This window comes from Epinephelus fuscoguttatus, linkage group LG1, assembly GCF_011397635.1.
Source record: "Epinephelus fuscoguttatus linkage group LG1, E.fuscoguttatus.final_Chr_v1".
In the NCBI taxonomy this organism is placed as follows: Eukaryota; Metazoa; Chordata; class Actinopteri; order Perciformes; family Serranidae; genus Epinephelus; species Epinephelus fuscoguttatus.
In genome coordinates, this window is record NC_064752.1 from 40,015,268 (window position 1) to 40,038,401 (window position 23,134).

Genomic DNA, 23,134 nt, shown 5'->3' on the forward strand with positions numbered 1-23,134 from the left:
TGGTCCTTCAGGAGGCTTCCGAAAGGTCTTCAGCGAAATGAATACTGTAAATTCTCAAATTTCGGGCACAAAATGTGTTAAAATGACATGCTAGTAACACAAAACAATTCCAATGCAAAGTCAATGAGCATCTTTTATCATGGTGGACACAAAAAAGTAAGCATGAAGAGAGAAAGTTCACGCACAGTGGGTGGGACAGGTGGTGGATGGGGTAAAACAAACATGGACTTTCAACCAGGAGACTGCTGTTGGTGTGAAACCACAAGTTAGCCTATTTACGTCACTTAACGGCTTTTACGTAACTACGCAAAGTACTTTAAGTAGGTACTTTACATAACTTTTCGAGGTATGTATGTTTATGACACTACCCATTCGTAGTTATTTTAATCGAAACCACAATCTTTAGCTAAACCTCACCAAGTATATTACTGTTTTCTAAACCTAACAAAGTGTTTTTCTTTCCCTAAACCTCACCAAACTGCAACCATTTCACAACAAAACTGTGACTGTTCCTAATAGACTTTGCAATGGGATTGTTTTCCTGTTGTCAACATGTCATTTTAACACATTTTATGCCCACCATGTAATGCTTCATTGAGAGGTTGTGTCCATTTCACATATTTATATGACTGTGCTGGGCCACCACAAATCCCATCAGCTGAGTTGCATTTTCAAACACAATTGTCAACAACAAGAATGATTCTATTGACTCAGTAAATAGTTCCAAACTCAGCTTTGCTCCTCTTTTAACACCTCTTGCAGGTGTGTCACGTTAAAAGCCTAGGACAGATGTCATTATCAAGTTTCATTGGTGGTAGTTTTACAGTGATTGAACTTAGATGACTGGAATTAATAAGTGAGTTGAAAAGAAAACAGAGAGCAGCAGAGTTCTGAGTGTTACTTGACTCTATTCATGTAATAATGGATTTAATATGGATTTAATATTGTGAAAATGTACATTATGCTACATTTATAATGACAAGTAAAAATAAAGGCCACTTTGTTCTTATGAAAACAAGATAAAATATATGTATAAAACAGTATGAATTAAAAACAAAGACATATCTTTAATATAAGCTTGTTTCAAATACGGGCCTGGTTCTCTTTCTCACTTTCTGTAAATTTGTGCTGCATTTCAGAATGTATAAAGCTAGTTATTCCAGTGATGGGTTTCACTGTCATTGTCCTTCCATCATGCGGAGGTGATGCAGATACGGTTGTTAAAATATGGCCCATAGCCTCTTCACATGGGGCCCCTGGTGTCTGATGTGTCTCTCAGGGTCTGTTTCATGACATCGATTGATTGGGAACCGCTGTTCTGGGTCACTGCTGAAGTCAAGGTCAAGGGTTAGGTACTGGTTGTGTTACCACCACCTAAAGTCACAGCTAGGCTTACTGTCTAAGTGTGCGTGTGTGCATGTGTGTGACAGTGAATAATAGGAGGCTATAGGGGAGGGAGACAGACAACGCCTCAGTGAGGGAGAAAGGGAGAGAAAGGAAGACAGGACAGGTTGAGTGAGAGAGCGTTGAACCACAGTGAACTTGAACATATCAACTCAGGCTGGTGCGTGTATGTTTGTGTGTATGTGTGTTATTTCCCAGCTCTGCAGCGGGAGGAAAGAAAAACACAGCAGACAGCAGAACAAAACAAACAGAACACACAAGGGCAAAAAGTGCACATATATATTAAGAGGCAGAAAAAAAGCCATTGTTGGAGCCGGGGAACAAAGGAAGCCGGGACAATGGGGGAGAGGCTGACAAAAGCCGCCGGCCGCAGGAAACAGGCCGGATAACAATGCCAGCGGAATGTGCCGACCAACTCGGGAACACGGCAAAAAAATGCGGAGCGCCACCGTTCTGCGGAAAGCATAATAATGATTAGAGCCCCCCCTCCACTTCACCCAGCTCTCCCAGCCGGCATACTGTGTTTCTGAACAAAGCCACCTGTCTGCCAGGGTCCAAGGCTCCAAACCTCAGTGATGTATATGCATGTGTATGTGTGTGTGTGCGTGTGTGTGTATGATGAATCAATGAATCAAGTAGTGCAACACAAAAGTGTCTTCAAAACAAGAGTGGCAAGCGCCCTGGCAGATGACTTTGGACTGAACCACCAGCGAGTCACACAAGTTAATGCACTCTGATTGTATCTGTTGATGACAGCTGAACACAATCAAGCTATTGTTCCTCTGCAATGAAAACCCTCTTAGAATTAAAAGTGCAGAGTTTTCTTGTAAGTAAACTGTTCTGTTTACCTTCTTTGTTTCTCACAAAACAACACTGTGTGTATCCTTGAAGCCTAACAAACATGTTCAGTGCATTTCCTTCCTCAAATGCAAAGTTGTTTGTTTACTCTGACTGAAACCTGCATTGTTTACATCCATGTTTGCTAGTTAGCATTATTCTTCTTTGGCCCTTAGCCAGTGCTACGTCTCTTGGCAAAATATTGTCACCTATTGTTAACAGGTCAAAAAGCATGTAATCATCAGCAGGAACTACATCACCTGCATGCTTATGAGCATACATGATGTCAGAATAACTACTTTTGTTGGACTTTTTACAGTATTGTCCAAAAAATAATTGCAAAAGACATAATTATTCTCATTTTGAGACGACTTTATGCCACTGATAAAATGATAATATAATAGCCTAATAACGCATGTACACCCTGTCAGAGAGCAATGAATTTTTAATCTTAAGTATATTCAAACACTGAAATTGAAATATGGAAAAAACAAAACAAATTTTACATTTTACAAGAGAGTATACAGTGTATTAAATTATAGTACCTTTATAGGTATAGCCCAAAAAAACTTAGGTTGAGGCAAAATTTGTGATGTCTTTTGCATTTAACAGACAAGCTTACTGAGGCTCCGGGAACAGGCAGTTACCTCCATAATCCGGCTAGTCTTCTGCAATCAGCACCTGGGAGTGGACGGCCTGGGAGCCGAGCAGTTCGGTGGTGGATTTACAGAGTTGACGAAGTTGTTGGAGGGTAAAACCACAAACAAAGGACGTTTGGGTCATTGCAAGGCGTCGGCAAGCTAATGACTTTCAGGACTGTGCGCCTTCCACTCCAAAAGTGTAGCCGCAGGCTACTGGTGAGCTACACTGTGTCATCTTTAAAGTGTTGTTTTATTTATCTTCATACTTACGTAAATAGGCTTGACTGGAGAGAAAAAAAAACAACAAGTGCTGCACCCAAGTCTTCTGACAGTTGGGAAAACCCTGCTATTTATTCTGGCCTCATGTTGGCAAAATTGTGGGTGACATTCTTCAAAAAGTCCCACAGGCCTTTAACTTCTACTGAAAAATTGCCCCCTGTGTAAACTTTACTGCAACTACTACTTCAACTGCTCCTGCAACTACAACTACAGAGGACATTTCAAATATTATTTCAAATATTAGTATTACTATGTATGTATATTTTTTTCAGATGAATAAAGGTATGTTGGAAAGGCCAAACTAAATTCAGGATAAATATAAACAAAATTTCTACATACCCCTGAGATGGACTCAATAAAACAATATATGAAAAAACTAAGACTCCCATATGTGAGCGTTTCACTTTAAATTGCTGTTGAGCCACAAAACAAATGCTTCCTACACTGATACTGTGCTACGATGACAAAGAATCATTATGTTGCATATTTTGGTACTGCTCTCCAGTGGCAGTGTTCTGGACCAAAATTAGTATTGCTTGTACTCCATTACTTCTGGTATCACTGCTCCTATTAAAACAGCTGATACTGCTGCAACTACAGCTACTGTTCATCTATTGCTCTGACCATCAGTACTACAACTGCAACTCTGACAAACTTGTGTTACAACTTTCACTGGCACAACTTGGTTGGGGCAATATTACTATATTACCATGAGATGCTGATACAGTGGTACCAACCTCTTTAGAAGTATTTCCTTACTGGAAAGATGGTCTTTTCTATGCAGTAGATAGACTCAAATACTTTTAATATTGGTGCTACGACCAGCGAAAAGAGAGAAAAAGGACTGTGGTATTCGCTTTTGCTCAAGAGGTAGAAAACCTACAACTACCAGAATGCACTGCAACACACCAGATCAATAGATGCTTCTCCTGGTGGGCGACATAAAACAAGTTCGGAGGTGTTAGCTTGTCCAGTTAAGCAGTATAAGCTAAAATATGTATCTGAAAACATTTAGCGTGAGATAGAGGCAACACAGTAACAGAATCATGATTTGTATTTGTTCAGCACTGCTTCGTTTTACTGTTTGATCCCAGTTTTTTTTTTCAGCCTCCGGTTTTACAATACAGGAAACAGTATAGCACCCACTTCCTGTTCACAAATTCTCATAATGCAGCCAAACAGTGCACTAAAATATTTATTTTCCATAACCGCTTATTCTGTTGGGGGTCGCAGGGGGCTGGAGCCTATCCCAGCTGACATTGGGCGAGAGGCAGGGTACACCCTGGACAGGTCACCAGACTATCGCAGGGCTGACACATAGAGACAAACAACCATTCACACTCACATTCACACCTACAGCCAATTTAGAGTCACCAGTTAACCTGCATGTCTTTGGACTGTGGGAGGAAGCCGGAGTACCCAGAGAAAACCCACTCTGATACAGGGAGAGCATGCAGGCTCTGCACGGGGGGGGCTCTCCCTGCCCGGGTTCTGGCCCCCCATGCTCCGTTCGTACCAGGAACCCTCTTGCTGTAAGATGACAGTGCTAACCACTATACCACCGTGCCGCCGCACGAAAACATGGCGACACAGCGCTGCTTAGTTTTACGGTTTGAAAATGAGCAGGGAGGTGCAAGCACTGGTAAGATGGAGGAAACTTTGCCACACTTAGTTACAAACGATGGACCCACGATGTTATTACACAAAGTTGCTTGAAAATCGACAGTATCGAAAATCGACAGAGAATATCTCTGTGTTGGAAACTGCTTGGCCTATACCATGATGTACAGTATGGCAGTATAAATTACACTAATTCTGTTCTTATTCACTCCTGGTTACTGCTGCTAGTGTTGTTGACTATATAACATTTTCTACTAAGACTACTGTTAGTTTGGTTATATTAACAACCTAGTATGGCCAAATTGAGCTGGTCGATGTGGCTCAATACTCACTATCACAATATTAATGTGAGTATTTTTGTCCCGTCTATAGACAGGACAAAATGGCAAAAGTCAAAGTTAAAACTCCTCAAACATTTAAAACCAAAACCTCCAAACAACCTTTTTTTAAATGACATTTTACTTGGACTTATTGCGATAACAAGTATTTCTAAAACAGTAACACTGTATCATCATCATCATCATCATCGTCATCAAAACCACCACATGATTCCAATAATACATCTGTAAACGATGATACTAAAATGTCACCCAGTAAAAAATCCTAATTATCCATCAAGTGAAACTAATCCGCTTTATTGTTTTAATCAACTTTTACACTCACTGCTTGTTACTTCCTGCCCAGTGCTTTCTTTAAGAAGAAACCAGGTGTGTGTGCACCTTCACCAATAAGGAAAGCCACATTAATTTAACAGCTTCAATCAGGCAATGTAAAAAAAAAAAGGCCAGCATTCTGCCAAATACATAATACTGTTACTGCATTTCAACACAAAGCCACCTGTCTGCCAGAGCTTTAAACCTGTGCGAATTGCGCGCTTATGTGTGTGTATTTGTACCTGTGTGTGTGTTTGTGCGTATGTGTAAAAACTCTGATCATAATAAAACCATTTTACACAGCTGATGGTGACTAAAAAGCCTCCTAGCACATTAAATACAGCTGCAAGCCGGGGGGAACAACAGCACTCAGAATCATTTGATGCCACCTGCTTGACTACTGTTGACTTTGAACATGGTATCGCACTCAGTTATTTGTGTGTGTGTGTGTGTGTGTGTGTGTGTGTGTGTGTTTGAGTGCGGGTGTGAGTGGGTATGTGTCCATGTTGTTTTTAGGTCCAAAATTGAAATTTCCTAAATAAAAAAATCTCTCCCATCATCTAAATGCTGTTTCAAACTCATGTATACTTCCAGTAGTCATCTGTGGTGACCGCTGGAATAAACTATCAGCACACCCACAAGGATCCATATCAACCTGATCCTGTCTGATTGCTATTTTCAAGTGACGTGTGTGGTTTGCAGAGCATTAGAGAGGAATGAGGATGGAGGGATGAAGATGGAGAGGTGCGAAACTGTTTAGCCAACACTGCAGCAACCACAATCGGTATCAGTGAGGGGTTGATTGTGTTACGAGGGGTGGGGGCGGCTGGCAGCAGCAACACACCGAGTTTTGTCCCACGGCGAGTTATTCCTGGGTCTCCCCTCCACGTTCCACAGAGGACTGGACTGTAGAGCTGCCACAGGTGGCTTTCACACGCCTCTGCACAGACTGTGTGTGTGTGTCACCCAATGCAGAGGTATGCGCTGAATCTCAGTGACCCACAGAGCTGATGACAGCAAGGAATGCGTCAAGGTGCGTGTGTGTTTTACAAGCACAAAGGTTGTTGTTTTTTTTTTAAACAATGCCTTTAGCGTCTTAGCGAGAACAATAGAAACCAGTCAAGGTTATGGCTTCCCTCCACATCAGTCTCATCTACTTAAGCACACCCTTAGCCTATGTGCAGCTGACTGCACCCATGTGGAACCTGACCTTGTGTATGTATGTATGTATCTATGTATGTAGTGTGTGTGTGTGTGTGTGTGTGTGTGTGTGTGTGTGTGTGCGTCGCATGATTTGAATAGCATTGCCTTCTTTCGAGGTTATCTGATTGAGGCCAGTTTTCCGACCACCTACGGTATTGTTCAGCTTTTATGGGCACTCACCACATGCCGTGAAGAAATTACAATAAAACAGACCTCAGAGCAGCTGTTGAGCTAAACAAAGCAGAACAAAGTGACCAAAAACAACTATTAGACCTCTGCAACTGTGTTCTGACATTTAACATACACAGTGAGCTAATAACTGACTGTAGTGGTATAAACCGCCCAAGCAGGTGAGACTATTTTTTGCTTCCAAGTCACATCAGTGCGTTTGAAGGATCACATATTGTCTATTTAAAAAAACAAGGGTGTGGTCTGTGTGATTCAGCTATCAACACACTGATATCAGTTTCTAGGAATTCAAAAAAAACAAGTGAAAGTGCGCCAACAAAAATAATAATTGTATCATATTTCAACATATTGCAGTTTGAAAAAGAAATACTTTTCCTGCTAATCGCTGACAAATTTGGGTTTTACAGCAGACGCTGAACTATAATAAAGAAAAAGGATGGCCAACATATTGTGGAAGAAATCTGAATCTAAATGAATCTGTCAATGAGACTTTCTGCTGTACTGTGAGGAAAAATCTTCAGGGAACAATAAAACTAGTGCCAGCTTTACGACAAATGAATCTTAAGCGATTTCCAAATTTCCAACGTTGGAATAAAATCACCTCAGTTGGTGCGCGCTACCGTGATCTGGATTGTTTGGTGTAAGGTGGTCATAAAACTCAGTTCGAGCTGTCTTAGGTCAGTCCTTTTCTCATCCAGATGTTCTGACAAAACATGTCTAACATGTTTTATATATTTTTAGTCTTGGCTCATGCGAATAGTGAAGTTCAGTGATCTAATCATTGTCAACCAACAGCTGTACTCTCTGCAGCACTTAACAGGGTAGATAGTCAACATGGAGGGGATTCTACAAGGGCGCAAGAACATTTCTATTGTACTGTGGAGTGAACAAGGGTTGGTGTTTAATTCAGTGCGTGTCTGATCCGCCAACCTGCACCTATTTTAGGAAGAAATCTCTTATCTCTCTAATCAGTTAACCAATGGAGGCCGGCAGCGAGTTAAGGCGACAAAATCCAAAATGTTAATTTGTATGCAAATACAGATTTTCATGGATAATATTGACGTCAAACTGACAAAGAGTACTGTCAACATATGACGCCTTTTATCTCATGCATCTAGAGTTATGTTTTTCCAGCAGGAGCAGGATGGGAACCTGGGAACAGGGACCTTCGAGATCCCCAGTCTTGGCAAAATCTGAAGTGCGTGACTAAAAACTCACAGTTTAGATGTCAGACTTTAGTCTTTTAAAAGTCTTTTCCCCAGTGTAAGTCCCCCAGCGTATGTTAGGCCTAAATAGGAGAGAAAGGGGTTTTTGTCATTTGGGTGAACTGAGCCTTTAAAAAGAAGCCCATTGTGGCTCACTGTCAGTCTGACCACAGTAATGGCTGCGCTGTTACAGAAGTATACTTGTCCTGTCCCCCGCTGTGAAGTGAATGCTCCTGCCGCAGCAGAGAGGGAGGCGATGGAGGATGACAGTGGACGGAGGGAACATGCATCTGCCCCCAGATAAAAATCAGATCTTCTCCTTTGAGCGCTGACAACACTGAAACCTTACACTTCCCACGACACAAGAATCACTTCACACAAAACCTTCAGTTACCCAACAAGTTGTAACACGTAAAACCTAACATTTCCCCCCCGGGGGATTGGCAATGCAAATCCCTGCTGTTGTTCTCCCTTTCTTTTCTCTTCTTTTCTTCCTTTGTTCCTTCTTCTTTCTCTCACTGTTTTCTTTTCTCCCCCCCTCCCAACAGAAGCAGCTTGTTGGGTTTATATCGTTCTTGTCGCTTTCCAACTAGTAGTGCCTGAGGCAGAATAGCAGAGAGTGCACAAAAGACGGAGACAGAGTGCCAAGAGCCCATCTCAGTGGTTGAGAGCAGCAGGATAAAGTGTTAGACATCTAAAGAGGTTTACTCGGTGATAAACAAATAAAGGCATTCTCATTGTCAACCCTGAGAGTGACAGCTGTAATGGCAGAAGGTTCCCTGCAGGAATGTATCAACGGCAGAAAACCACAACACGTCTCAGTCAGCTGGCTCAAGCACAACGGTCTATTAAACAACGACAACAAAGGAGCAAATGTAAAATATCTCACACCCTGATCTTTGCATATTTCCACAGCCAGTTCCATCACACTTAACAGAGAAACATTTGCAATACATTTTCTCACACTGTTCAATTGTCAACCGCATTTTGTGACAGAGCTCTCACACTAAGTTTCCAACCTGCTGTGCAGTCGTGTTAAGACAAGTGTGAGCCGATGTATAAACAAATGTTTGGGGAAATGTTTCACGGTTAGCAATATTTGCTTAGGGATGATAAAACAATTCGGCTTACCACGCCAGCTAGTCTGTCTGCCCACAGGGCCTGGCTCGGGATGATCGCGTGAAGAGCTTCCACAAAAGTGAAACATCACTGAAAGACACCTAATCTCTTCTCAAATCTTTGTTTTCTTTTATCTTTTTAAACCTGCCAGGATCTTCTCCTTGGATTGACAATCAGGGAGGGATGTTGCTTTGCTTGCTCATCAGAGAAAATTAGGTTTTAATGGAGCCAAGTTAAACTTTTTGCAGAACTGCCGTTAAGAAAAAACAGAAAACACTATTTTAAAAAAGGAAATTTATAGCAGCGCAATTCAAAGTCTTAAACCTAAATTTAAAAGAACACATTTCCATCGAGCCTTTAGTTTTCTCTACTGACCTGGTAGGGAGGAGTGGACAGGAGGAGATCCAACAGCGCTCCCTCACCGGAACAGAGCTGCTGACACAAGTCATAGTGACTGGCTCTCCCTTACCAATAACGCCTGTCTTTTCTACTCTCCTGTTACCTCTGACCCAGCCCCACAACTCCCGCCACCCCACCTCTCTTCTCAAGAGGGAAAGTACAAAGAGCCTCTTCTAATCCCACCGTCCAGGGGCTTCATTTGCATAGCATTAGCATGCTGTTTCAGGTAACCGTTGCCGCAGCCCTACGGGTGTGATACCGATCGAACATCAGCCCCATAACAGGTGCGATAGGGGTGTGATGAGAGCATTCATTAGCTTCAGCCACTTTCTAACAAAGTGGGCTTTATCCTAGGTTATGATTTTCAGGACACGTGACTATAAGTGGAGAAAAAGAGCTGTCAGATAAACGACAAAGCCGTGGAGTGTTAACGGCAGGAAATAACATGTAAACAACAGAGTAAGAACAACAGCGCAAACTAAGAGATTGTCACTGCTGTTTAATATCACCTTTTAATTGAGAAGAGAAGAACCTGTCAGAATTCAGCCTAGCTGTGTGCATAATACTCTGATTATTACAGCAGTGATGCACTAAAAAGCCTTTAAAAAGCTTCTTCTGGTACTTATTTTTTAAATTCACTTTTTGAGTCAGAAAAGAAACCAATAACAAATAGAGATGAATTAGGTCGTCATAAACTGTAATTTGTGACAAATGACTCAACATATTGTGATACTTTTTGGTCTAAAAAAGAAAAACTTTCTTGCCATGCACTGTTGGTTGTTTTCCACTTAATTTTACTTGAGTTGGACGCAGTTACAGTAGCTGCTTCTGTGGCCATATGACTGTGGTTGGGTACATTAAATGCTACATTCTCATATTAAGCTGCAGGAAATGTTCCATCATGCCTTTATTTCGTCTCTTGTATTAATCATTTTGGGCCAGTGACTACATTTTTGCTGCATTACTACGAAACCTAGCTACATTTTGGTACTCTGTCGAGAGTCAGCCATATTTTCAACACTATACATGTGCTTTGATGGTTACATACCAAGTGATGTACAAGGAAGTGCAGCAGGTTGCTGAGCTGGATGCAAATAGGTAAGGCAGTGTTTGTTTGTTTCAGGGCTTTCACACATAAACACAAGCACAACAACTACTAAACTATTAAAGACAGCGGCTACGCAGACCATAGCAACACACACTGCTTTTCTACCATGTTTAGGGGCCCAGAGGTCGAGAGGTCAACCAAAGTGAACACGGACCCCAAAAAAGACACATGTCCCGGTAGGGCTGTCACGATTAGTCGACTAATCGATGACTAATCGACTATTAAAATAATCGGTGACTATTTTAGTAGTCGACTAATTGGTTTGAGTCATTTTTCATAGAAAAGTACTATAAAAGTACCCCAAAATACTCTTACTGCAGCTTCTTACGTTCAGATATTGGCAGCTTTACACACTCTCCCGTGACAGTGAACTAAAACCCTTTGGTGTGAGTACGAAACAAGACATTAGATGACATAATTTTGGGGTTTGGGCGAGACAGACCGACATTTTTCAACATTTTAACACATTTTTTCGATAAAATGATTAGTCGACTAATCGAAGAAATAATCAACAGATTAGTCGACAATGAAAATAATCGTTAGTTGCAGCCCTATGTCCCAGTAGTGACGGGAGCCAGAAGTAATAATGGTGCAAATGTCACTTTAGAGAATTAATTTTGGGTGTCTCTGAATTTGCAGTTATACAGACTTGGCTAAAAAATACAAAGCATGGCAAAAAATGTTCAAGAGGATGGGCACACCAGGATAGAATCCGAATAACTGTTAACCAAAGTCACACAATGACACAAACTAACTGATCAAGGCAGCAGTAGACCCTCAGCTCCCATGTTCAGTGAGGTAAAATTACTGTTTTTGTCAGTGGAGTCTGGTTTTGAAACAAACACACACACACAAAAAAAACGGGACGCGAGGCAGAATGCACTATATGGGTGCAAGTCCTTCAAATCTCCAACTACGCTTTTTCCGCGTTCACATAGCTGCGGGGGTCAGCATGACTTTAACACCATCGTAAGCCCACGTCTGCGAGTGGACTGGGGGGACTGCGTGAACACCCAATATAGTATAAAGAGAACCACATGGCCATCTGCTGTCTTTGTCCGATTTGGGCTTTTAGTTGGCAACGACTCTTTAAAAATGTGTTGTGAGTTTAGTGCAGTTGAGAACCAGCTACAGAACTGAGTGATGTAATGAGCTCTGCAGTTGAAGCTAGCAGTCAATCATACCAAATGGAGTAAATTCAGGTGTGATGCAAGATATGTGGACATATGCCACCAGTCAGACAGTACACATTCAGGAGCACTTCACTGATCACACACTGAATATTCAGTAGGTTTTATTGTACATACTGTACATAAATGTGAAAACATTTTCTGAACAAGAGTGAAATTGAGATAAAAAATACAAATGGCACTCACCTCTGTGATCCAGTCTATAGAGACAGGATGGGTAAGGATGTGTTTTTTCTGTCCTGTTTTACTCATAGCGAGAAAACAGTTAAAGGAAAATAAATAATTACATATTGGTTCCTTCAGTCATTAACAACAAATACCTTGACGAGGTGTTGAAGATGTTAAAAACAGTGGTTGATAACAACTGGAGGTGTCAATGCAGCCTAAAATGAGCAAAGAAAATGGAAATCTATATTTTCTGCAACAGCTGGAAAAAAACTTTCTTATAACAGCTACAATGAGCCTTGAGCCGCAACAATTATCGATTATCAATTAGTTGACTGAAAGAAAATTAAAAGCCAACTATTTTGATAATTGATTCATCGTTTCAGTAATTTTTCAAGCAAAAATGTCAAACATTTGCTTACCTCAGCCTCTTAAATGTGGGAATTTGCTTTTGTCATTGACGATGTAGTGAACTAATAGTTTTTGGGTCTTAGACTGTTCATCAGACAAAAGAAGCAACCTGAAGACGTCACTTTGGGCTCTGTAAAATTGTGATGAGCAAATTTCTGCGTGGTTCACAAAGTGATGCATGTGGCATTTGTTTGCTTTTCCAACAGCTCTCCTGGCATTTATTTACCGCTACCTGACTGACTTTTAGAGAAGTTCAGAAACAGCTTTTCACTGAAATTTCAAGGCCTTCCAACAGAGCACTAAATACTCTTAAGATCACACCGACAGATGAATCGAATGCGTATGTTCAGGTCTTGAATTATTATTTTATTTTTTGGAGAGGTCGGTAAGACGTTCACACACACATAGCAACAGACACACACAGTTCTCGAACAAAGCTTCCTTGCGTTGCTGACTGGGCCTCATTAGAGAATGAGCTCTCAGGACTGAAGACACAAAAGCCTTGCCCTCTTCTCCTTTCCTTCCCCTTTCTTCCTCTGTTCTCGTGGCCTTTTGATGTCAAGGGTACTGAACCATATAGTGCATAGTCCAAAGAATAAGCTCATCAAAAATACACACTTAGTTTCCTCTTTTTTTTTTTTTTTTTTTTTTACCTTGCACTGAATGCGTGTGTGTGTGTGTGTGTGTGTGTGTGCCAAAAAGCGAGCACAGAGACCTACAAGCCCTGATAAGGTGCTGTTGTTCTGTGGTTGCTGGTCAGTTCATCACACAAAGAGCAGTGTTAGGAACTCCAGCGCTGCGATTGAGTGATAGAGACATCACAAAGACTACATTTTACTCCCTTTTCCTCTTGGAGTTCAGGGGCTGCCCCACAGAGGCCCGCCCACTGCACACATACATGAGAAACACACACTCTGCTCCAACACATTTCTATCTCACACTTCCGATTTCTCCCCTACCTAACGATGCCACAAACATTACATCAGTACCAGAAGAAGTATAAAGAAATGAGCCAACATGGAATAAAGAAATAGGAAGTGTGAGGCTGATTCATTCACACACTTTCATTAACAGTCAGTGGCAAATGAATTGATATGGACGTTGAACATTTTTGCCGTATGATCACAGTTTCTGTTTCTGCTGAAAAGAGCATTTATGTTGGTAAAATGGCAGCTGAAGTAAATTGGAGCTTTGAAATCCACCCATCGGCATGCACACCACCACGTGTTAATGCATGACCCGTGGCAAAACAAGCAAACAAAAAGTGTTTCATGTGTCAGACAGACTACTAAGAGGATGGCAATGCAATCTCTGGATCTGTAGTGTGGTATTAGGAAAAAAACAATCTGAGTTCAGAAAAGTTTTGTTGGAAAAACTAAGGCAAAGCCACAAAATGAATGCCACAGCACAGGTAGTTAATTATCGACTTAATCTACAGTAGGGGCCTTCACAGCTCTACCCTGACACCACAACCTGAGACCCAACCACACGGGTTTGGTTCCAGTTTTCATTATGGTGAACTGGGTCCGGGTGTGGTCCCACTCTTTTATGGGTGGGTCCCAGGTCTGTTTTTCATTATGTGTAATACCCAAGTGAATTAGAGAAGACCCATGATCAGTGCTGATCACGATGATTGGGCGGATTACAAAAGCAACAGCAAGGTGACAAAGATTGAGCAGCAGGGCCAGCAAGTTGGCGGGGGAGCGGAGCGAGGTAAGATGGATACTGAGCCTGACAATATTCACAACATGCAGTCATTTTATGAAAAAGTCTTTTGATCCTTTTAAGTGGTGAACGCTAACAGAGCAAAATTATAAATATAACTTATGAAACCTTTACGACTTGGCCTGTTTCAAAGGTAAGGTGTTAGCACTTTTCTTTGTCTCTGTACCATGTAAATCTGAGTTAATTATACTTTGATGCTCATGGTTTCCATTAATTTAAACTGAATGACTAAAATCTGGTGATTCTAGCCAAGCTAACAATGTAGCATTTCCATACTTAAGAGAGTTTAAACATTTATATTTGTGTGCACAATCTAAGCCACTTAGAACTATTCTAAACTGGTCGCTGGCAGGTGTTACAGGAGCTTACATCAGAACAACAAAAATAAATGACAATAGAATAAAATTAACATTAACAGTATTTACAGTAAGATGGGTAAGAACAGTATGTTTCCTGTAGGGCAGTCAAAATTGCTCAAAAATGACGTTCGAATATTCCTTCTAAAAATAACTCATAGGTTTGAACCATTCAAATATTTTTTTTTTCCGCATTATGTCCACAAGAGAGCAAACTAATACAAGGAAACATACTGTATATGAAACATAACTACCTGTAGGTATTTTTATTTCAACATAAACGTCTTTGAAAACATTGGGTCCATGTCATTGGTTCGACATCCCATTAGTCCGACTGTCCGCGGTGCTGAACGGCTCACGGCGGGTGTATGGTGCGCCGTGACCTGCTTGAGGCGGAGCAGGCTCACGGCTTATGATCTTTTCCTGACCCTAACCAAGTGGTTTTTGTGCCTAAACCTAACCAGACCTTAACCACAGGGCATCATGATGATTTCGGAACGGACTTCGAAACAATGAGTTTAATATGATCGGAACAATGGGATGTCGAACCGATGGGCTGTCAAACCAATGGGCAGTTCCCAAAAACATTTACATACCTACACATTAAAACACATAACACAATTATCTATAACATTACGTTATAAACGACCGCGGACCTCTCGCTCGCCCCCCCTTTCTGACCCGTGAACACACCGCCCGCGGAAGCACTGCCAATAGCCTCGAAGCACCAGACCGTGACTGGCTTGCGCCCTGCAGCAATCGTTTCGGTGTCTGGTCTATTTTCTGCGTGAGCCACGAGCGAATGTGTCAAGCCGGGTGACGGAGACAACAGCTGGGAACAGAACCACTTGTCGACCAGCGTGAAGAAATGCACATCTGATGCCAACGCCCACTTGCAAAGAGGACAGCTGCGGTGGTGTTTTTTTTCTCTCTCGACAATCGAATATCAATTTTCACATTCGAAGGTCCATTTTTTTTTCAAATTCGAATTTAAATTCGAATTTAGAATATTCGTTGACAGCCCTAGTTTCCTGATATGAAAACTGTTTTTAGCAGTAGAGCAACATTTTTGGTAGCAATTGTAATTACGCTCCATTAAAAAAATCGATTTTTAAAATTACCGAACAAACTTCCCAGGTCATTTTGGACCCGTGAAGACCTGAAATGTAAAGTATCTACTTTAGTGTTTATTACATTAAGTCACTGTTAGCAGTAAGTAACACAAAGCCAAAGTGAAGTAGGAACTTTTGTACATTTTGAACATTTGTAAGAACACAATATTCTGTGGTTCACTCAGTATGTCAAGATAAGGATCACAAATAAACTAAAAAGACCAAATGCCATTATTTCTGTTTTCAGGGGCCTTAAAAAACACAATTGCCCACAAGCCCAAGACCTTTGCGAGTTAAACAATGCGGTGATGGCTATGGCTAATCCAGACATGGCTTTAAAGCACCTGTATGGTTCAAATGAAGTGCTCGTCAAATCACCAAACAGTGTCTGAAGCCTCCTCCCCCCAACAATGTTCCGATAAACGTTGGAACTGGGGGACAGCGTCGGATAAATTTCATAACGTTCCGAAAATGACAAATCAGGTATGAAAGCTTGCAGGATTTGGAAATTTCTCTCTACTTCCTGCACTTCTCAGTTGTACAATGGAGCGCATCATGAATGCCTTTCAGAAGAGACATATCTGAAAATGTGGACAGTTTCACCCATTGGAACCGTTACTGCGTCCTGGCTGTTTTAAACTAACATGGACGAACAACACAAGGTGGGCTGTAGGCAGGAAGCAGAGGAACAACATTACTCCATGTACGGACTTGATTGTTTCAAGCACACTTGCCTTAACAATAGCAAAACATGTGGGCCGAACGGAGCAGAAAAAGTTGGAAACATGACATTGAGAGAGCATTGGTAGATTGGTTCCTTTCGTATTCATGGTGGATATGGGGTGGCATTAGCTCAGTCAATGAGGACTTGGCTTGGGAGCCGGACAGTTGCTGGTTCAAGTCCCCTTATGGACCAAGTTTGGAGCTTTAGCAGATACACATTGACTTTACAGTAGGGAAACTAAACTCTGCTCCATTGGTTTATAAAGACTGCTAAAGAAACCCTTAATTTACTGAATTACAATAGCTTATTATTGGAACACCTGCTAGCTAGAAGTTGCTGCTAAGCATGGCTACTCTCTAGTTACAAAACTAAGACAATAATGAAATAAGCCTTTCCCTTGTACCAAGAAGAAAGAGGACTTTTCTGAGGACTTTGTCAGTATTGTTCAAATTTTGTCGTTTTCATGTCCTTGAAAAGTACACTGACTAGATTTACCTGCATTAGCGCTACGGATGCTAACGACTGATCAGCTGATTGTTCAGTCATTACATTACAGCTTGATTTGACTAAGAGTTTATCAACAACACCCAGGTTGGCATAACAGTAGTAGTGCATTGGTTACATACCGGAGTTGTTGTTTGTGGCAGTTGGTTTTACTCCCCAATGTCAGCGCCCAGAACTCCGCCAAAGCACAAGTTCACCAAAAACAAAGTCCCCTGCTGTTCTTCACTGGCTGCTGCTTTTCTTTTTCTTTGATTCCTTGATCTGCTAAAGTTTTAACAAGGACTTACAATGAACAGACTACATATGACTCAGCCCTGACCGCGTAGATAGGCTCATTTTCTTAAATAAAACCACAAAGACTTTAGTCTGTTGTCAGAAGATCAGGTCTGATCTGGTTATTTTATTTAGATAAAGTTCTTTGTAGGCTGCGGCCTTTTTCATTGATACAGGAATGAGTCAGGCTTTGTTTTAAATTCTCTTCCTGTAACTTAAGTTTGGACACTTGTTAAATAGGAAAATAGCTTAAGAAGAAAAAAGCAGGAAATATATTTTTTTAAGATTCCAATGATAGAAGATAACTATTACATCACTAGTATGATGGTGTGAAGGGATGTGGGTGTTGTTGGGGGGTTCTGAGTCATAAAGTTAACCATCCCACTTTAGCTTGCTGTGAACACATGACTGCTCTTTCCTCTGTCTTCTCATGATTGACAAAGTTGTCTGGGTTGTGGTTTCTGTTTTGTTCATGTGCTTGTGTGGTTGAGTTTCTTTAGAACTGATAAATGCAGAGAGCAACAGCTTTTTGTAGTGTCAGCACTGGTTTCTCTTTTAACATTAACTTAGCCCACACTAGTGAGCATGTAACCGTGCACCTCATAGTACTGTAGGGCACATGCTCTGGTTCAAATGATGCAAAACAAAGTATATTTTTAGCCCTTTGTTACGGCCCACCGTTTAGGCTGTGTATTGTCTGTCTACTTATTTAACTGAGGGACATTTATTTACAGAATAACGTAACCTTAAAGTACAAAATGTTTTCATATCCTCATCTTTGTCTAAAACTACAAGGAGATGATTTGGCGAGCGGCCCTGTCAGATGGAGCAGCATGTGCAAAGCAGAAGGATGGACACATTTGTATGAATACTAATTAGAAATTAAGGCCTCAGTATTTAGGTTTTTATGTGCTCGTCCAATACAGTACGAGCAGCAGAACTATTAGCGAGAGTTTTACAAGCACAAATATATCACTGCACAGAAACAAGGGCTTTCTAAGTGATATCTAAAAGATTCTGTGGACTACGCTCAGTAATCTTCCCAGTCAACAGGTTTACGACATGAGGTAAGTGCACTTTTCGAAGTTCACAGCCTCTCCAGACAGCAGTGGGCTGCAGCTGTGCTGCTTTAATGCAGTGCTTTCAGGCTCAGATTGTTTGTAATTTTCACTAGAATTAGTGTTTCAGCATCAAAAAGACAAGAAACAATGCAGCAGGACAAATCGTCCTTGTTACATGGCTCCGTTTTTTGTTGTTGTTTTTTGTTTTGTTATTACTGTGTGTGTGTCTGTCTCTGTATGTTTTGTGAGGGGTGCTGCAGCAAAAAACAAAAAGAAGAAAAAACCTTCCTTTTTGTTGCTTAAATATCAAACACATAACTTTTATACTATAGGACGATGTCACTGGTACATTGCAAACAGCAAACAATATACTATGGGACACGATACAAAATGTAACAGGAAACTATCACAACAGCTGTGATGCAGATCATATTTTGTTAATGCAGAGCTCTTCACACATTTCACACATAATCGCAATCACATGGTCATATGTCCTATTGATTGGTTACCCAACATCTCATCAGATAAAAGCCTGTCAGGGGGCAGAAGCCAAAGACAGCAAGATAAAGCAAGAGGAAAGAGATACGAATGCTGGGAACTCAGTGTGCCGCAGATTAGCGAAGAACTCTCTCATTGACACCGTGATGGACAATGAGTGATAACCCTCACAATACAAACCAAACTAGAACACAGTCGCACACATTGCTCCATTGCACCACTAGTGGTGAAAAACTACACAAGGTACCTTTTAGTAAAATCGGAGCTACTTGTAGCTAACTTGAGATCACTGCATTTTTCTACTCCATTACATTTCAGCTGATAATATTGCGTTTTTTACTCCCTACAATTTTTGACAGCTGTAGTTACTTTTTTCATTCAGGACACATGAATATCTGTAAAAAATTAATCCATTGCTATCAATAAATCTACTCAGAAGTATACAAGTTTAAAATTAAATTGGTTCCCTTGTTTGCCAAATACAACATTAGAGGAGCTCAATATATTATCAGAGCGTATCTGTGATTCAGAAGTTGCCTGCAGACTGCTCTCAACATGAAGGTGGCTGCTAGCTGAAGCTAGCGCTAGTGGCGCTTGCAGATAGTGGTGCTAACAGTGCGTACAGTGCTAACAGCAGCAACAGTGCTGGCAGAGCTAACATTATTAATCTGGAGGGAATCGGAGGGTGGCTTGCGCGATGACGCTATTGCACTGTCAGCAGTGACCGCATCATTGTATAATGATAACAAGACACCAGACAACAACATTGCTGGCCTAGCACATAATGCTAAATTTTTTTCTAACTGTCTTGTGTTTGGGCACTGAAGCTTCAGTGATAAATATCTGTACGTAATGATAATTAGCGTCTTTGTTGCAGGTCGTACATTTACCATAATGTACACACACACCTTTTTTAATAACAGATTGAGTCATAACTGACCTTGCAGTTCGGGGTGTCCTGTCAACAGTTTTACAAATGTTGTTTTACAATGATCTATGCGGAAAATAGCTTTTGAGCCACAGATGATGTTTTGCTGCAATACCACCAAGTGGCCACTGGGAGAAATTAGAAGCAAGGCTTAGTGGTGTTCCTGGGGGCACTGGTAACCACCTTATGAGCGCAGTGCAGAGCAATGGCAGTTAGCTAGCCAGTGGGCTACACAGACTCACATGCACTAATATGCATGCGTGGCCGGACCCTCCATCACAACAAAAAACAGAAAAGCTCAGATTACAACACACAGGTAGCATCACTTCATTCTCTGCTAAGGACACCATCAGTCCACTATATCTCTACATAGCAAATAGTGGTTGGCTGTTACAGTAAAGCTTGGGAAATCATATAGGGGTCCTTTAAAGCCCAGGTTACTGCATTAGTAATTACAGTTCAGTAGTATAATGTATATACAGTGTTATCTTAATGGGCCATTCTGCTTTATGAGTGCTTTTGATGCTTTTGATTCAGTAAATTTTGATGAAACATCTCTACTTTTATTTAAGTGCAAGTTCAATGTAATATTTGTAACAGATTATTTTACAGTTTGTTATTGCTACTTTCACCAAATTGAAGGATCTGAATACATTTCACTAATGAAAATATTCTACAGTAAAGAAAAAAAAAACAAGACAAAGGACATTTAGTCACTGCTAGTTAATCATTGTTCATTGTAGTCAGAGATATATCATCTCAAAGCACAGTTCTGACTTTATGTGACTATATGTCTTCAGTCACAATTACACGCTAAACATGTCTGCCGTGTTTCCATCCTGCTCAGATACACTTCATACGCCTCTCTCCCTCTCTGACCACTCTCTCTGTGTCTCTCTCTCAAAGGCTTTCTAAATAAGATGTATAAATAGGCTGATGACACAACTGTGCCCTTCACAAAGACACGAGGAGAGAGAAAAGAGAGGAGAACAGGACTCTGGCTTTAGTCACGGCCGCTTTATTCTTCTGCTTTTCAGAAGCACAGGTTAAAAAGCAGCCATTTTTTTCTTTTCATGCCTCCCTCCCTCTCATCCCTCTTTCTCTCTCTCTCTCTCTTTCTCTCTCTCCCTCTGCCCCTCTCGTTCTCTGAAACAGGTCGTCTATTGTGGCGGCTAGCGAAAGGCTACTGTGGCATTTATCAGAGAGGAGGAGGAGGGGGGGGAAGAAGACAAAACACACTCCCAATAAAGAGATAGAACAAGAGAAAGGGAAGAAAGGATGTGTATGAAGGCCACTTTTTTCTTTTCCTTCACAAAGCCCCCCCACCCCCACTCCCTTTCCACCCCCTACTCCTTCAGGCTAGTTCAGACAAAGGAGGCCCGACTCTCACAATGTGCTCTCTCCTTTAGCCCGGCACACTTTATATCCTCACTCCATTCACTGCTGCTTCTTGAGAGCACCCACGTGTGCACAACGTATGTGTGTGTGTGCGTGCATGTGTGTTTTATGGAGTTTGTAACGGTGGTAGTGGGGGTCTATGTTTGCTGAGGGTCTTATAGACCAAGGGGCCAGGGCTCTGAGGTGTTACTATGGAAACGCCTTTGAGCAGTAAGGAGCACAACAGGTGATTCTGCTGAGGGCCTGTTCGTCTCAGCATTGAGAAACCGCAGGAGGTCTATGCTGTGTGTGTGTGTTTGTGTGTGTGTATGGGTGTGTGTATGTGTGCGTGTGTTTCACAAGTATAGCTGCTGATGCCACAAACAACTTAGTGCCATAGGTCTTAACCAGCTCCAATAAGCTGGAGATCATGTCTGAAGTTGCCGGCTGACCGCAGTAATGACACGCTGCCTGGCTTCACACACAGGCCCGGCTCACAGACCTGACTACACAGCAGATATGTCTGGATAGTGTCTGAAAATAGGAAAACACAGGAGGAACACTGGCGGAACAAAAAAATAAAAATCCATTGAATCTTTTGTTGTTGTTTATAAAGCACAGACTCAATGTCAAGAGCCAGTCAATTCAAGAAGCAGAAAGAAAGATGAAAGCAAGGCTGTGAACATATATGCTCACCATTCTCACAGGGCTGTTTCTGGCCTCAACAAAAACGCTCTAAAAACCTGCTCTGTGGAGAAGTGAGGGGTTGATCTGACTGAGAGGCCGAGGACAGTGTTGGCAGACAGCCTGTCACTCAAAGCAGCCTGTCCCTAATTATGCATAACTTCATAAAACATAAATGGGTGAGTTACATAAAAATTCACCCATGTACAGTTGCAATGAACGGGGAGGGTCATTTCGTACAATCAAACTTTGGACAAAACTTTTTTCGGAAACCAAAACATTTCAATTAACTTTTATGAACTGTGAACACACTGAAATAGCAACAGCCACAGCTACCTGGGGTTAACCATAGTTAGTTTCCCTAACCAACGTGGTCAACATGGCTGCAACTTAATAACATTTAAACAGGTAAGTCATATAAAAAGCCCTTTAGTTTGAGTAAAGTTTGCTAAAATCTACAGTGCTCAGTCACTTAAAGCTGTAGTTGGTAACTTCAAAAGAGCTGGCTCTGTGATTGGAGTCAGGTTGGACACACTGGAGGAGGTGGTGGAGAGATGCACACTGAAGATTTTCGAGGCCATCATGAACAACCCAGATCATCCACTCCACAACACCTTGATGGACCAAAAAACTGTGGTGGACAGCTCCTTTCTCTTCGATGCAGGACAGAGAGATACAGAATACAGAGATCCTATATACCAACAGCCATCAAGCTCTATAATTTTTTGATATATACTACAGTAGATGAGCTGAAGATAACTGAATTTCCCCTTGGGGATGAATAAAGTTATTCTTATTCTTATTTTATAAAAATAACTCTTGTCATAATTGCTAAAAGTGTCAATAAATCCTGACAGTAGTACATGAGACACTTGACCTGTTAAAAAAAAATCCTCCTCCTCCTCGTAATGCTTCTGAAAGCATTTGCAAGAATCTGCTGCAGCTGAATGTAAACAACCAATCAGAGCCGAGGAGTCTCTAACGCAGCTGTCAGTCACAGCTTGCGAACTGCGATCAAACTGTCAAACTAGGCAGTGTTGATCAAATATAAATCAAGATTCTGTTTCTGCATTGCCTGTTTCTTGCCTCAGATGTTTACAGAAACATATTTTAGTGTACTGTTTAGCTTTTTTTTTAACAGATTATCTGTCTCATGTACTACTGTCTGGACAAAATGACAATTTCAGCAAAAATTACAAAAAGTTATTTTTGTAAAAGTTACCCTACTGTAGCTTTAAGTTAATTACTTTCAACTACTTCAGATTGACACTGTGTATTTGTGACCTGTTTTTTAAAGATCTGCATTTTCAGTAGGACCCAATGGGATACGGTGCCGCACAAAAGGTAGAGATGAATATGACTTGCTCTGCTCCGCTTAAGACAAAGCAAAGCAGGTTGGTAGAGAAGCATTGGTGGTCGAAACAACAGTCATGTTTAATCCAAGTCATTACGTAGAACTCTGGAGATCG

At 41.2% G+C, this 23,134-nt stretch overlaps 1 protein-coding gene across 4 annotated transcripts in view; it reads right to left on the reverse strand.

Annotated features, from left to right (window-relative positions):
- Positions 1-23,134, reverse strand: part of LOC125890952 (transcription factor SOX-13-like) — a 60,263-nt gene that overhangs the window by 28,084 nt on the left and 9,045 nt on the right. Inside the window, exon 1 of one of the 4 annotated variants that reach the window (XM_049579909.1) lies at positions 9,526-9,594. The exons of the other annotated variants lie outside the window; for them this stretch is intronic. The gene's annotated coding sequence lies outside the window, so the exon portion shown is untranslated. Of the gene's footprint in view, positions 1-9,525; positions 9,595-23,134 lie in introns of those variants that run through there. 4 annotated transcript variants of the gene reach the window in all.